We start from the raw sequence: 16,691 nt of genomic DNA, 5'->3' as shown, positions 1-16,691 counted from the left end.
ATTTTATTAGGAGTGCACCAGTAAATCAGCCAAGATTTTCTTCGTTTTGGGAGACGTGTGATCGACCGAAGCAACGGAGAAACAGAAACATCAAGGTGACTAACTGTGATCACACCTCAACCAAAAACTTTGATCTTTGAGATACAGAAGAACATAAAATGAGTCCTTCGTCAGTTTCTCTCGCCAGAGTTTTATTTAGTCTTCCTGGCTGATTTTATCTGTCTCTATTCATGTTATCTGTCACCTGAGACCGTCCGCTATCTGCAGCCTTCCTCCTCAACAACTTCCTGCCTGTGATCCTGATGCGCGTCACTGAAAAAGCCCCCAAACCTCAGCTGGAACCAGTGGCTCTGCTCCTACAAAAACACAGCCAGTCTGACGGTAGCGCGACCAAAACATCCCATTGAGTTCCTGATCCAGTCCTGGAGAGTCAGGATGGAGGGAGGGAGACTCTCAGATGACTCGGATGACAACAAAATGATCAGACTGGCTGTTTGAGAGGAGAATCGTCCACAGCTGTAACAGCAGAGACGCTATGAAGAGGAAGAGTAGACATAACAGAGTTACCCAAACAAGGAAAGGTGAAGCTTGACAAGAAGCCCAGGGATGGGCGGCGGATAGAGGGATGGTTTAGAGTTTGGGTCGCCTGGTGTTTATGTGTTTTTATGGCATTGGTCTCGACCTTCACACACACACACAGATTAGAAAACGCAACATTTAAATTTGTTACATATGATGGAGCCATACAAAGAAAAACTTGAAAAAAAAATATTTAAGGGGAAAAAAAATCATAAAATTAAGAGGAAAAAGTCATAATATTGTGAGGATAAAGTTGTATGAAAATAAAGTCGAAATAATATGAGAATCAAGTCAAAATATTGAGAGTGGTCATAATATTATAAAAATAAAGTCAGATTATCACGAAAATAAAGTCACATTGTCAGAGTAAACTCGTGCAAAAATAAAGTCGGAATGATATGAGAATAAAGTCCTTATATTGCGAGAATAAACTCACATAAATAAAGTTTGTATAATACAAGAATAATCATAATATTATGAGAATAAATTCATACAAGAATGAAGTCGTAATAACGTCAGAATAAACTCATTTTGAGGATAAAGTCAGAATATTACGAGAATTAGGTCATAATATTATGACTTCATTCACAAAATTTTACCATTTTTATTTATTTTCTTAGCCTGCAGCTGCATCCAATATTTCAATTGTAACATGGTTTTAATTTCAGAGACAGGTGTGAGTTGGGCTTATATTATCCTTCCAAACGAAAGTATCGCCTGAATTTGAGGAACTTTTCATCTCCGGAGAAGTTTAGAATCCTACTTGCGCTGTGCAATAAAGTGACCAGTGAGACTCGTGCTGTGGATCATCTGAAGGTGGTGGAGACTCTGCTGCATGAGATGGAATCTGATCCCACTGGACACACTAAAGCCTAACTTGGTCTGATAAAAGCAATAATTTAAAGTTTTTGCAGATGAAGTTCAAGTAGTTGAAAGTAGAACATGAGGTCATGACGTTCTGTTTGTTCTTGGATGTAGGAATGTCCGAGTTCCTGCTGCGGCAAATCTAATAGAACATCAAATTTCAACTGGGAAAGTCAGAAGTCGAGTTTCAATATGGCCGCCCCACATATACTGTAGAACATTGTGATGTGCTGGAGCAAATGGTTTATTTGCACTGGTTGTATGTGAAGCTGCACAGTCCTCCCCACATCGTCAGTGTCTGCAGTTTGCGTGTCTGCCCCAGAATCTGAGCAGCAAAACGCCAGAATCCGTCTTTAATGTTGTTGCCAGGAAGTTGAGCCACGGAGGCCAGCTGTGTGGGAAGAGCAGCCACCTGGACACGAGCAGCAAACCAGAGCGAGGGAGGGCTCACGGCTCTGCGAACAAGATTCTTTTTATCTCTGAGAACTAGCAGACGAGCAGCTTCCACCCAAGACTGTTCTCATGCTCCGCCGTGACATCACCACCGTCCAGTCACTGAGCACTGGTCCCATTTCAAATAAACTGGTTTGTCAGGTTTAAGTGAAAGATCAGCAGTTTGAAACGTTTTTAAAACCTTTTTTTTCTGAAAACATGGCTGTGTGGGTTGATGTTGCTTTGATGGTGCATGTATATAACTTTTATCAAAAATATGTTGTTGTTTTTTACATATTTGTTAAAATGTCACCATGTCAGTATGAGACAGATAATCTCTGGAAAAATTCATCTCCACCTCTGTCCTGAGCTGCTATTGCCATCTGAAGAAATGCATCTTTTCCGACCAAAAGCAACCAATCAGAAGCAGGAGGAGGAAGCACTGGCAATCAACCTCATATACTTGCTGCTAAATGTGCTAACAGCAGAGAAACAACTCACGGTTGCAGGAAAACCGTTTTTCCACCGTCATCGGTGGCAATGCTAACTAGCCTTAGCATTAACGACAGACTACGCTAGCTTCAAAAGTAGCAGAAAGCAAGAGGTGAGGGGAAGTCTGATTGATAGCACTAAGACCCGCTTCCTGGCTCCAATTGGTTGTTTCTAGTTGGAATGAGGAAAAGGCAGAGGGACTTGATTTGCTTCACAGATTATCTGTCTCAAACTAAACTGTCATAACGTGAAAGTTTCAACAAACATGTAAAAAAAACAACAACTTTACTGCAGCTTTAATAGGCCCATCTTTATCCCAGCCTTTGTTCTTAAGCCACAAATGATTGTGTAAAAAGTACTTAAAGTGTTTGAAGCAACACCTGAAGGTCTCCTGTTCTGGTGAAAACTTCCCTTGTCATAAACCTTTTAATATTTTTACTTTTACGAAACACTTTGGGACTCTCCCATTTCGCCGTCTTAAGCGCGCTAACGACTTACCAGCTGATGCGTGTCCGCCGTAAATCCTTTGGTGTTGTCTATAGTTGCAAAACAATGTGGTGGAGACGTCCTACGACACTGACTGATACCACATGGTCACTGGCTGACTGTGGAGCAAAAAGAATCCAGTTCACTTGTTTACTTGACCCGGGCCTGCTGTTAAATGATAATGACCCACAGAGAGAGACTGTTTACAGAGAAATCTAACCAGAGCTAGAGCGTTATTAGCGCCTGCCACTGTTTTTGTTACTAAGTCTCATTTTCAACCTGGCTAATAAATGGGAGCTAGCTTCCGTTCTGCCTGGTCTGAAAATACTAAGGGATTGTGTGACTTCTTTCCCAGCCAAAATAAACTGAGGAAGAAGTCAGTCATGGTTCTCTGCTCACCTTCAGTGTTCTCCATGATGGCTTCAGAAATGTAGTCAATGCAGGATATCTGTAAACTGTAGGTAATGAAAGATCAGTACAGTTTTGTTTGTTTTAGTCAAAAAAAAGTATACATGTGGCCTGTGAGAGATAAAACAGCATAAAATATTTGCATCAGTATCCAGGCTTCAAACTGCAACAAATAGTCATCCTTTAAAGGAATAGTTCAAATTTTAAGGGGTGATATTATGTATTTTCCAGGTATGTAGTGCCATTTTATAGCACAATTAAATAACTGTTACCTTCAGTTATATAAAAATTCTGTATATATCAAACGTAACTTAAAAGAAATTTGCCTTTGCAATTTGACAAATTGAAATTAGGCCTCTGTCTCTTTAAGAAGCTATTGCTCTTTCTGACTCTCCGCTGTCAGGAAGTCATAACAACATGGCTCCTCTATCATGTGGGTTACAACCGTTTAACTGAGACGTAGCTCAGCAGATGTGCAATTCCAGCAGGTGTTTGCCAATTGCGGTTAGCTAGTCTGAAGGAGCTGAGTGGGATGGGGGTGCTTTGTGAGGCAGAAGCTTGGCTGGAGACTGCAGCTCCGGGGGAGGAGCTTTGTGTAAATAGGCGGGGCTTTGTGAGAGCAACCACGAAGACATCCTAAATGGCTGCCATGGGAGATTCAAGGATTCCTCAAACATGCATGAAAGAATCAAAGCAACATTCCAGGTATGTTTTTCATGAGGGAACAACATTATAACAAGATGCAAAACTCAAAAAAGTTGTTTTTACATAATACTGCCCCTTTAAAATAGGGATTTTGTTGATTAGTTGTACATAGGCAGCAGCTTAGCAACGGTTATGGATGAGCCAGAAACCAGCTTTCCGATGCTGGATGTCAACCAATCACACCTGACTTGAAGAGCACACCTGGTATTTTGAACAGCCTCACATGGAGTCCACTTCCTTCCAGATACAACACCAGGAGGTCCTGTTTTATGAGTAAATCCTAACATTCAGTCATGGTATAGCAAACTCTGTGCTTTAGTGTGCGGGCAGTCCTGGAGCAACTTCTCCAGCAGCACCTGAGCCAGTTCATCTGGAGGTGGAGCAGGACTCTTTATTGCATGCTGTCAATCAATCATTTGATCTAAGGGTCAATCTAAAAGTTGACTCACAGCAGCGCTCCAGGAGACCGCTGCTTTGGTCCACCAGCCCTGTGATTAGTAGCTTCAACTGAGCACTCCCCTGCAGTCCTGTGGTGCTCAATTTCTGCTCATTTTCACATCACAAATTCTATATAATCTGGGAAGCAAAAGTTGATGTTATAGTCTAGTCAAACTGACGGACCGAAACACAGCTGGGACCTGCAAACTCTCCTGCCGTCGTGCTTACCAAGTTTAAATCAGACATCAAACAGTTTGCAGTTGTTGCGTGTTAGCAAAGCTACCTGTTGGTCTGTGATCGCTTCTCTTTAAAGCTGCTGGATTTAACATTCAAAGCGTTTAGTTGGGAACCTGATTAGACCAAGGCTTCAAAGACTGAGACACAAGTCACATAATTAATGGCTGCAGTCTGACACAGCTTAGAGAGTGGACCTCGAAAGCAGTTCAGTCATTTCATGTATTTTTTTATTTTTTTTTTACAGAACGAACATTATTTATTCACACGTTAAATGCAACATGGCAGCAGCTGGAGCTCAAAGTGTTTGGGTTTGAATCACTGCTGCGTTGTCCTCAAACACTGACCACTTCTTCTAGTTGAGATGACTGTTCATTCAGAGCTCTTCGTGTTTTTTCCTCTCTGTGAAATATCTGTCCGGTCTTTCCCTCCATCCGGATGGTCCACTGTTTTCAGTGTTACGGTCAGGGTTGGGCGTCGATGGCTGTAGACAGACTTATGAATGCCCGGCTTTGTACGCCGGCATTTGTGGGCCGGGAACGAATCTAACTCTCTTACTGCTTAGGTGGAGGCAGCCCTGGCTGACTGCTACTGTAGAAAAAAAAAGGAAAAAGAAAAAAAGACTTTTAATAGGGAAAGTCAAACTACCTTCTTAAGAGTCTATTGAGGCGCCTCTCATCAAAGCTTAGGGAGAGGCTGGGAAAGTTCTTGCTTTAATAAAAAGTAGGTTGCTACAGTTGGAGGGCCCAAGCAGTAGTAGCAATTTACTTTCACTGCTGTAACTATTGGGGCTGTCTCTTCCAGGGAATTTTAGGCAGGAAGGAAAATAGAGGTGGAGGAGCGGGGTGCAGAGAGTAGGGAATTACTGCCAGGTCTGCAAGAGTCAGTGACCAACTCTGCTGCTGTGTGCGTATTCAGGTGGTACGGCGGCTGGATCCGTTCCAGCTAAACAGGCCTCCAGGGCCGGCTTTAAGAGAGCGCTGACCTCACCAGAGCCATCCGCGGGGGACAAAGGGCACCCTTTGAGAAAAGAAAAATTCCAGGTTTGCGGGAATCCAAAATGAATGTGGTGTAACGTTCTGTTTGCTTTGGATGGAGTTCCACTTTTTACTCTCCTGCTCCGGCAGCCCAACTGCTCGTAGACGCTGGTCAGGAAGGTGATGATGTCCTCTCACAAACTTAAAACTCTTAATCTGTAAAGAAGCCCCGCATTCGAAATTATTTCTTTCAGTTTTTCTTTCTAAAAGAAAGGTTGTTTTTAAGGTGATGACTGTTTTTTTTTTATGTCTTTTTCGCCCTTAAGCTCCTGCTGCTGCTTTCTGGTTGTTAAAGAGAGAATGAGTGTAGCGGTCAGGTTGAGACACATGCAGTCAAGCACTGGTTTGACCTCAAAGACCTCAAACTCTAACGACTGGCATTACCTTTTAGGGAGTTCAGCGCCCACACCGAGTGTTTTTGGTCATTTCTCGTTAAATGTCGACACTTTAAAGCACTTGTCTCACACTCCAGTCTTCAAGGTTCTGGTGTCACAAAACCTTTGGATGTCTCTCTGCTTCAGCTCATCTGGCTCCAATATTAGCTCATTAGCAGAGCTTTGTGGAGCTTGACTGCTTTTGAGGCAGTTTAGCCATGTAATTCAAGTGTAGGACAAGTGTAAAAGTTGTAGGACTCTGGCTCTTTAGGCTCACAACTACGTAACCATGTGCAACATGGGATATGTTGGACTATAGAATAGGATTCTGATGCTTGTTTAATAAGTGAATGTCATGTTGAGAAAGCACGAGGCAAAAATCAATTGCCAGGTTAGCTACCACAATCAAGATACTCAGACGGAGTTTAGCAGCAACTGGTATATTTGTTCGTTTCGAGTTGCACCATCTGCCTGATGCTGTATGTGCTCTTCTGTCACAATAGATGAAAAGGTTTGGACCTCGAGGTTTGACTAAGGAATTATTGACTTTCAGTTCACCACCACAAAGACTGTAGTCGTTGACGACGTTTTGAAAACCAAAACAAAGGTACTTTTAAAGGGGTAGCATTATGTAAAATCAACTTTTTTTTGAGTTTTACTTCATGTTATAATGTTATTCCCTCATCAAAAACATATCTGGAGTATTGCCTTGATTCTTTTACAAATGTCTGAGGAGTCCTTTAATCTTCCATGGCAACCATTCCGCTTAGCAAATCGCCTGGGTGGACCTAGCCCCGCCTTTGATGATGAAGCTCCTCATTGGGGCTGTATTTTCCATGTTTCCAAGCTTCCGCCTGACAGAGAAACCTTACCCTGTAATTCCCCCACTCAGCTCCTTCAGACTAGCCAGCATCAATTAGCAAACACCTGTTGGAACTGAGCATCAGCTGAGATCATTATAGGAGCTAATTCTCAATGAAACGCTGGGTAAAATGTTAAAGGTTTAATAGGGAAGCCATGTTGTGATGACTTCCTGAGGGCAGAGTTTCAGAAAGAGCAGGAGATTCTTAAAGAGACAGAGACCCAATTTCAAGGTTTTAAACGACAAAGTCACATTTCTTCTGTCATAGTTGATATAAAAAGCATTTTATATCAACTGAAGGTAACATAGTTATTCAATTGTGCTATAAAATGATACTATGTGATTGAGAAACACAGAATAGTGCTCCTGTTAAAACCCCCACCGTCTTTTCCCTTTTTTTTTGCTGTCATTAATTTGAATGGTAGGTTGGTATTTTGGTATATGTACTTTTTGTGACTGTATTTTATAAAGACATGACTTCTGTAGGGGGTATCATTACTGAATCTTTGGATAATAACTAAGATTGAATTTAATGCCATTTCATTTTTTCATTTTGTTTTCCACCAAAAAAGCTATAGCGGCTAGCAACAGTCTGATTTGTTCTTCCAGTCATCACATACAGACAGAACCTGAGGAAACATAAAACATGTGACATCCTGTGTTATTTTTAACCGATTTTTGCTAAAACAGCATAAAAAGGTTTGTGGGAAGGATATAGGTGGGATCCATGCGAAATATGCGAAAAAGAATCCTGTTGTTTTGACAGACCTGTGAAGGAAGATGGCTCTTATACCAGCAGTAAAAGATCTCTGATTGTTGACCTTTGACCTGAGCCAGCCCCAGGCCAACATCTCTTCCTTTGCTTTACATACTTGAGAGGCAGAACAGAGCAAAACTGCAACCAGACAGTTCAGAATCCAGCAAATCTCGCTATTTTTTTCTTTTCTCTTTTCAGAACCCAAAGAATTTCACACTCAGTCACCAATTATCAGCACAAAGCGCCAATAAGCACTCAGAGTCTGGCAAAGCGATGCCGACGGTGCGCCAGCACGGGTTTGCTGCGAGATCAAAGAGAAGTTTTGTCCTGGGGAACAGCTTCCGGATTATACAAAACAGCAACAAAACAAAAAACAATAAAGGAGAGTCCTGCGTGAGTTTGGGGCTCTGCAGAGAAAAATAGCGATGAAGTCACCACCGCACGATGCATGCTATCGCTGCAGACACGTGGTAGACATTAACGCTCGAGTAAAGTGCTCCTAATGTGAGAAGTTTGGATTTTTCTTCTCTTTTGCACTTGTTTTTGCTCAATTACAGCTTTTGAGCTGGACGAATTTCAAGGTCAGATTCGGGGGTCGGACATCTTTTCCTCCTGACATCCTGTCTGTCTGCCCGTTTCTACGTCTGCGTGAGAAAATACTTTTTTTTAATTTTTTTTATAGAGAACACCGCAACTGAACTGAACTTAAGCGTATTTTTCCCACTATTAAAGTGTTGTTTTGCAGTTCAGGTTGGAGGCAGCTTCAGTCGGACCAACAGGCGTTGATAACAACGATAAAGCTGTGCGTCCATGTGCGGCGAAGCAGGCTGGGGGGGCTCCTTGTGCCTATAACCCCTGCAGTTCTTAATTCATTCTACCTCACACCCCCATAAACATCCTGCTGCAACTCCCTGGCGGTGTGTTTATGAGCTCACTCTCTTCTCTCTCACACACACGCACATTGAAGCCCACACAGAAGCCCCCTGGCTTCCTCGTGAATGATAAAACTGGAATTGCAGTGCAAGGTGTGCCATCAAAGGCAGATATTAGCGTCGTAAAAATAAAAAGGAATGTTGAGCCATCAGCAATTATCCGAGAGGGATCCGTCGCACCTCGCTTTAATTTTCCGCGCTGCACTGCGAGGCCCCCGGTAATAATCACCCGCCTTGTGTTTTGCAGGGGAAACGAGAGTAAAGGGGTTGTTGGGGTTGAGGGTTTGGGGGAGATACTCTGCAGATGTGCAGATGGCTGAATAAACGCAAACTCGGCAAACCGGAGAAGGTCGAGGCATCGTCTTGCTTGCGAGGGGATAAAAAACCAGCCTGGCGCTGAGTCAACGCAGGACATCTGAAGACAAACATCCGTGATGATAAGGCCGGCGGGTAATGACTATAATGATGAGAAATTGTTTCCCCTGCTGCCCCGGCCCGCCCCGACATCACTGCCTCGCAAGTTTCAGCAGAGCGGGGTTTGGCATCAAAGGGGCCGAGGCCGGTCCACGGCTGTTTGTTTCCTCCCCTGAGTGATAGTGATGAGACGTTATCACAGGAAAATAAAGGGAAGATCGCCCTGAAGTGAATAAGTGGGTTTTAGAAGGGTTCAAAGGGAAAGTGCATCTTTGTTTTTTGTTTTTTTTTCTGCAGAAAAACATTTAGTTTGAATATTTTGGAGTCGCGTCCACAACTATTTAAAAGTTGAAAAAGCTGGAAAAACATTTTAGGAACTCACAACCAAAATGGCTTATTATTGTATTTTCCAACATTTCAGATGAACTGTAATAAAATTTTATTGCTCTGTGTGTTATCTCTGGTGTAAAGCCATAGGGAATAAACAACATAACATGAGACAATTCAGGCTGAACTAAATGAAGTTAATCAGTTTTTCTAATAAAGACCCAACGACAAACCCATTTCCATCCATTTTCTTTATACCCTTGTCCCTCAGTGGGGTCGGGAGGGTTGCTGGTGCCCATCTCCAGCTAACGTTCCGGGCGAGAGGCAGGGTCACCCTGGACAGGTCGCCAGTCTGTCGCAGGGCAACACAGAGACACACAGGACACACAACCATGCACACACACACTCACACCTAGGGGCAATTTGGAGAGGCCAATTAACCTGACAGTCATGTTTTTGGACTGTGGGAGGAAACCGGAGTACCTGGAGAAAACCCACGCACGCACAGGGAGAACATACAAACTCCATGCAGAAAGACCGGGGCCTGGAATCAAACCCAGAGCCTTCTTGCTGCAAGGCAACAGCTCTACCAACTGCACCACTGTGCAGCCCCCAACGACAAACCATTTAAAGAATTTTTTTTTTTAGATTCAAAGCAAAAGCTACTTTTTCCAAAATTTGAAATTTCACTGTGTTAACCCTTGTGTTTAGAAATGGGACCAACCGACCCCTCACCCGTAAAACCTGTATCATTTTCCACTGTCCTCTACGTTTGCCTCAGTCTTCGCACGCACAAGGGTTAACTTAACCTTAACTTTAGCGAGGTAAAGGGCGTATCTTTCTATCTGTTTCTTTTCTGAACATCATCCAGTTCAGTGAACTCCAGGGGGCCTTTAACTGTTTACCCATGAGGGTGCAGGGTCAGTAAAGTGCAAAGTGTTTGGTTTTTCATATGACTGATTCTCATACAAAATTATTATCAGTCATCTGAGTCTTTGCCACTGCGGCCGACGATAGTTCAAGCAGTTCCTTGGCTCAGTTTCGTTATAAACTTGGCGTTTGGCTGCAAATAGGGTAGTTCTCCAGCGATTTGTTTAAGCAATGTGAATCAGTTTAAACACACACTGTATGCATAACCCAGCCAAAAGTATTGATTTCGCCCTCCAAGGTGTTGGGTTTAGACAGTATAGCAAACTGCGACACAAACTTAGTTTTGTTGAGGAATTACATGTTGATTCTGAAGCAAATTCAAGGATTGTTCTAGTAGCTGCGTTACCATGACAAATGTGCACATATTTTGTCTATGTCCTGCTAATGTCAGAAAAACACGATTTCGCAATTGCGGTTGTCAGTTAAATAGGACATTAAATTAAAATCACACGCAAATAAGCAACGGATGTAAACAGTTACATTAGATATATTCATAATTCAGCGCTGGAGTAACAAGCCCCGCCTACTTGGGAATCGGTTAGGTATTGCAGTCGACCATTTTACAAGAGCTATGGATTCAACATTTTAGAATGACACAACGTTTTATGAACTGTGCAACGCTGTGAGAGCTCTGGTGGAGCCGCCTGCAGGTTGTCCGAAAAAATGAAAATAAAAACAAACCATAATCCTCCCACCACTTCCTGTCGTCTTCTGTCATTTTTGGCCTTAGTAACATCTGACTGTTGGTGACATGATGATTCTGTGAAGCAGGGAAAATAAGATTTCAATCAGTTTTATAAAGACACCAATTTCAAAAAACCACATCATCCTACTGCAAAAATATATATATATTTTTAAATTGCCGTGTCTCCGTCGAGCAAATTTACTCCGTACTTTCAATTTGCTCATACACCGAGCTCAGTCAAGAACACACCTCAGACTGTGGAGTGTGACTTGGCGGGAGAAGTGCATAAATCATCATAAATGATAACAGTGTTAAGGCAAAGCTCCAGAGTTTAAATTTCTCCTGAAGAAGGTGACTGAACTGAAGTTCTGCAGACGGGCCGCGGGACCTTTTTTGGTGTGTGAACACGCCAGAAGTCATGATTTATAGTGAAACCAAAACCTTCGACTCCTGACAACAAATCGGATGACAAATGGTGAAACAACCTCAGTCAAACTTGACTCACCGCAGACACATTTAATTTTATGCTTTGCTTCCCTCTGTGTGACGAGACGTGAGACTTTTTTCCAAAGCAATGTAACTTCTGAGTCGAGATACGTTTCAGAGAAGAGAGCCTCCCCCTGCGTGTGTGACGTCTGGAATCTGACAAACATCTGGAGTGTTTGTTTAGCACTGCTACTACTACTACTATGGACTGCTTAACAAAGTACTGTCTAACACAGGCCCAGGGAACAGATTTTATTATATTTTCTTGCATATTTTCTCTGATCTCTCTAATCAGAATACAAGCTAAAGAATATTCATATATTATATATACAGTAATAGTTGGTTAAATATCTGCAAGCTGAAAAGAAGTAGCCAAGTCTTTTTGTGTTGTGAACCTTGGACTTGGGAAAGGTTATTCCAGAGGTCGGATCTGTTCAGTCCAAGTACAGTGTACAACACTGAATCCTCCTTTAAATGCCTAAAATGACTGAGATTTTAAAACCTAAACAGGTGAGTCCAGACAAGTAAAGCCTGATTATTTAACTTCCACCTCAAAAAGACCTGAAGATGCCCTTTGAAAGTGTCTCCAAACTGTGCAATAACAGCTGGGGGTATTCTACAATAGCTGATGCAGACAATATACCCTGACCTGTGCAAGTGTGAAATGCAGGGCAAACCTCGAAGAATGTCAACAAGCATCGGAAACGGGCGCCAGTCAAACAGAACGCACACAGATAAAGGGTTGAAGGAAGTGGCGGCTGGAAAGAATAAAGGAGGCACATCGGATACAACGGAGAACCTGCTGTGTACACATAGTCAGGAATACCAACAAAAATATGTGAATAGGAAAATAGAAAAGCATGGTGTTTGTTTTGCTGTTTGCTACTCTTTCCTATTAATAACAGGGGGATACAGTCGTTCCCCTGCAGGAATGTTAATCTTCCTAAGGGCTTTAGCCAAGAGTCCAGTGGCCCAGTGAGTAAACACTGCTCAGCTCAACGGGACAAACTGCAGGTCATGGAGAAAAGATACAGTCCTGGACAATAAAAGCTTAATCTAAGGCATCCTTATGGTGCACTGCAGCCAAGTAAACTCGTGACAATACCAGATGTTCCAGTGTCACTGAACCCCGTCTTCCACGGCATGGTAAACAGAAACAGAATGGCACTTGTAGGAGGTCTGAGTTGTTTATTTGCTACTTTAGTTTAGGTTAAGAACATCAAAACATCTGAAAAATGAAAATAACTGACACAAAACATGACACAATTTAGTTGCACCTCAATGACGGTGTTTTCACACCTGATAGTCCGGTAGACTGAGTTCAATTGGGACCAAAGTTACATTTGTTTCATTTTAAGCTGTTGCCGTTCGCTTTCACACCGCATTGTGCCAAACTATCCAAACCCTTTGAAAAGCCTGTTCCCCCACTCACCTGTGGGGGCGCTGCACCAAGAACCACTGAAGGAAATGACTAGAAAACCTTTTGAAGAAGACTCTGAGCTCAACTTCCTTCTTCACAAAATGTAATCAAAAATGTAGTGGTGTCAGATTTTAACGGTTGTCGGATTTCTCTTTTGTTGTTGGTAAAAGACTACGAACCATTTGTCCCACTAGAGCTAGACTAGCGCGTTTGTTTTGGTTTTATTTATCCAGAATGCTCTGTAGTACAATCAGCTTCCTGCTTTGGAGCAGTCGCGTTTCACCTTGCATTCACATAATATTCATTATTCTGTTGGTGCTGATGAAGTGTCACTCATCTCAGGATGCAGGATGCTTGAAACTGAAAGTGAACCTGGAATCATGACCTATTTCTGGTTAAAGGGCCAATAACTTAAATCAAATTCTGAAATGGTATGCCGATGGTCTGAATTCATATTTATTACTTAAATATGAAAAGTAATAATAAGACAATGAGACAGAGATGTAAAAAGTAATATGGCACGAGCCGGCAGAGCAGGACACTGCGAACTCAAAAACCATAGAAAGTAAATAAACATCCTGAACAAAAACTTGTTTAATTCTGAAAATAGCTTTGATCCTGGAGGGGAGGACTAAATTGAGCTAACCTATCAACACAAAGACTGGAAAAGGTGAGTAAAGAAGCATAATGGTTCACTTCTGAGGAAAAGCTTAGTGTGCTGACTTTCCGTAACTCTGACATGCATTACTCATTAATGCTGCAAGAAAACACTGTTTATCTTGGAATAGCAGCCGCCTCTCTCTTGCTGACATATTCCTTAAAAAAACTAGCAGCACGTTCATGCTCTATTCATATCAAAAACAGATCAGATGATCTAAATTAGGCTTCATTGAGGATAGATTGAGTTCTTCTATTTTAAAACTGCTGCAACTGTGCTGGACATTGTCCCGTTTTTTTCTTAAATAGACATAAAACAGACTAGATCTGTAGTCTGCAGGAAGATTAAAGACCACATGGTGCACACCATGCAGAGAAAACAAAGAAGTTCAGTGTTGTTACACTTATACGCTGCAAAAACATAAACTCTTACCAAGTATGTTGGTCTAGTTTCTAGAGAAAATATCTTGGTACTCTTGAAATAAGACAAAACTAAATTACAAGTAGCTTTTTAGCAAAATAATAGGAGCTTGTTTTCAATGAATAAGTCCTTAAATAGACAGTCTTATGTATTTTCCAGGCACATATCAAGTAACTGTTACCCACAGTTGTTAGAAAAATGCTGTATATTAAGAAATTATATGTCTTCTAATATTACTTCCTAATTTAACTCTGTCTCTATAAAAACTTCTGCTGATTCTGAAACTCTGCCTTCAGAAAGTCATCACAACATGAAAACTGCAGCTCTGAGGAGGAGCTTTGCCTAGGAGGCGGGGCTAGGTCCCACCATGCGTTTTGCACTGCTGAATGGTTGTCACAGGAGATTCAAGGACTCCTCCGACATTCGAAAAAGAATCAAGACAACACTCCAGGTATGTTTTTGATGAGGGAATAACATTATAACATGACATGAAGCTCAAAACCTTTGATTTAGAATAATACTACCCATTTAATATGGATAAAGATGTACTAGTTCTATTGGTAGAGTATTTCACTTATAACAAAACATTTTCCCAGGTTACAAGTGAAATATTCTGCCAGTGGAACCTGTATTTTTTTATCAAGACTCAGGAATTATTGCTTTAAAACAAGCTCCTGTAGCTTGTTGAAAACTTACTTGTAAGTTAGTTTTGTCTTATTTCAAGTGTGCTAAGATATTTGCATTAGAAACAAGACCAAAACTACTTGGCAAGATTTGCAGTTCAACAGCAGTATGACATATGATGAACCTCCAAGACTATTAAGTCACTAAAGCTGCTCGCATCCTTAACCGATTTGGGAATTTCTACAAATGAATCACAGGAAGGCTTAAATTTGTAGAGGAAAGTCATGTTGGACTAAGAATTTGGCTAAATTTGAACAGGGTGGGACTGTCCATCTGAAGCTGTCTGGTATAATAGCTTACACAGGATTTAAAGTATTAAACAGAGGGGGGCGTGAGCAGCACTTTGTGCGTTCCTACGTGATGAACGTCATTCCTCTTCACAACCTCCGCCCTCGCTTTCAGCCTCCTTCCGTAACAGTGCAGGCCCTTCTTCCATCTGGGTAGTGTTGTGCATCACGTGGCTCATGGAGGCCCCTCATTTATTCTCAGCCTTATCACTTCAGGGCGGCCTGCTTAGTGTCTCACACCAGCCACACATCATTTGAAAGCTACAGTAGCCATGTTCTTGCCTGCAGCTGTTTCTAATGAACCATGTGCACTGCAGAAAGAGAGCTGTGGGCTTCCTGTGACTGAAAATGACTTTCTGTTTAGAGCGCCTTGCAAAGCATTCTTTGAACTTCTTCACGTGCTGGCGTGTTACAACCACAAATTAAAGGGGCAGTACCATGTAAAACCCACTTTTTAGAGATTTACATCATGTTATGATGTTATTCCCTCATCAAAAACACACCTGGAGTGCTGCTTTGATTCTTTCATGCATGTTTGAGAAATCCTTCAATCTCCAGTGGCAACCATTCAGCTGTGGAAAACGTCTGGTTGGACTTGGCTCCGCCTTTAAGACGAAGCTCCTCCTCTGAGCTGCAGTTTCTAAGCTTCTGAGCTCACAGAAAGCGCTGTTACGGTGTCAAATTTCTTTTAAGTCATATTTCATATGCATATGCATATAACATTTGTATTTTGCGTTCTAAAATTAATTTTTAGATCGACTGAAATTAAGAGTTGTAGTCTCATTGGGATTTTGTGTGATAGACCAACATAAAGAAGTGCAGAATTAAAGTGAAAAAATACATATCGAAAGCATTTACATTTCAGAATCTGAAAAGTAGGACATGTATTTATAATCAGCCACCATATGCTGTGTTCCAGTTACATGGGAAGTTGGAACTCGGAGCTGGGTTTGATGTCACAGCGTTCCACTTGACAGTCAGAGAAGTCGGAATGTCAGCATGGAATTGGTTGTAATACCTCTTACAAACACCATTTTAAACTTTCAATAAACCTAACCCATAGCATTGATTTTAGATACACTCTTACAAGTGGGTCTCGTAAAATATAGGCTCCTCCTGTCAACAGCTTAGTACTGTTGACAGGAGGAGCGGCCATGCTGAAACGCAAAGTTGGTATTACAAGTTGCAGCTAAGGGTAGTCGGAGTTGCTTCCGCTATCCAAGTGGAAAATTCGACTTGGGAAGGCGTTCCAGCTTATTTTTCCGACTTGGAGGTTGAAATTTTAAAGTTCCATACAACTGAAACGCAACATGTCAGTCCTTAATCACTCTAAATCTTTCTTTAGGGGTATTAGAGTAAAATGCATCCTACATTTTTCTTGCATTTCACAGTAATTCATTGAGTTCTGTTGATCTATCCCAGTAAATACATTGTAGTCTGTGGTTGCGACATAGAAAGTGCTGCAAAAGTTCGAAAGGGTTTGAATGTCTTAGCAAAGCATTCAAACATTTTTTCTTTTGCTCTACAAAAAAATTCAGGCATCTCATTGCTGGGAATACTACATTAAACTTGCAGGGTTTGATTCCTGGCTGTCAAACACAGACATAAGGATGACAGTACAAGAAAAACAGAGAAACATCTTGGCTAGTTTGGCCTTGTCAAACTGTGTACAAGAGCGAAACGCAGTTCTTTTACTCATCCGATTAATGTTCCAGGCTCACGTAAGTACAAAGTAACCAAAGTATCTGTTTAAAATCACACACTAGCATGTGGCCGTGTG

Source organism: Poecilia reticulata, linkage group LG21, assembly GCF_000633615.1.
Source record: "Poecilia reticulata strain Guanapo linkage group LG21, Guppy_female_1.0+MT, whole genome shotgun sequence".
Lineage (NCBI taxonomy): Eukaryota > Metazoa > Chordata > Actinopteri > Cyprinodontiformes > Poeciliidae > Poecilia > Poecilia reticulata.
This window is presented reverse-complemented; position numbering follows the sequence as displayed.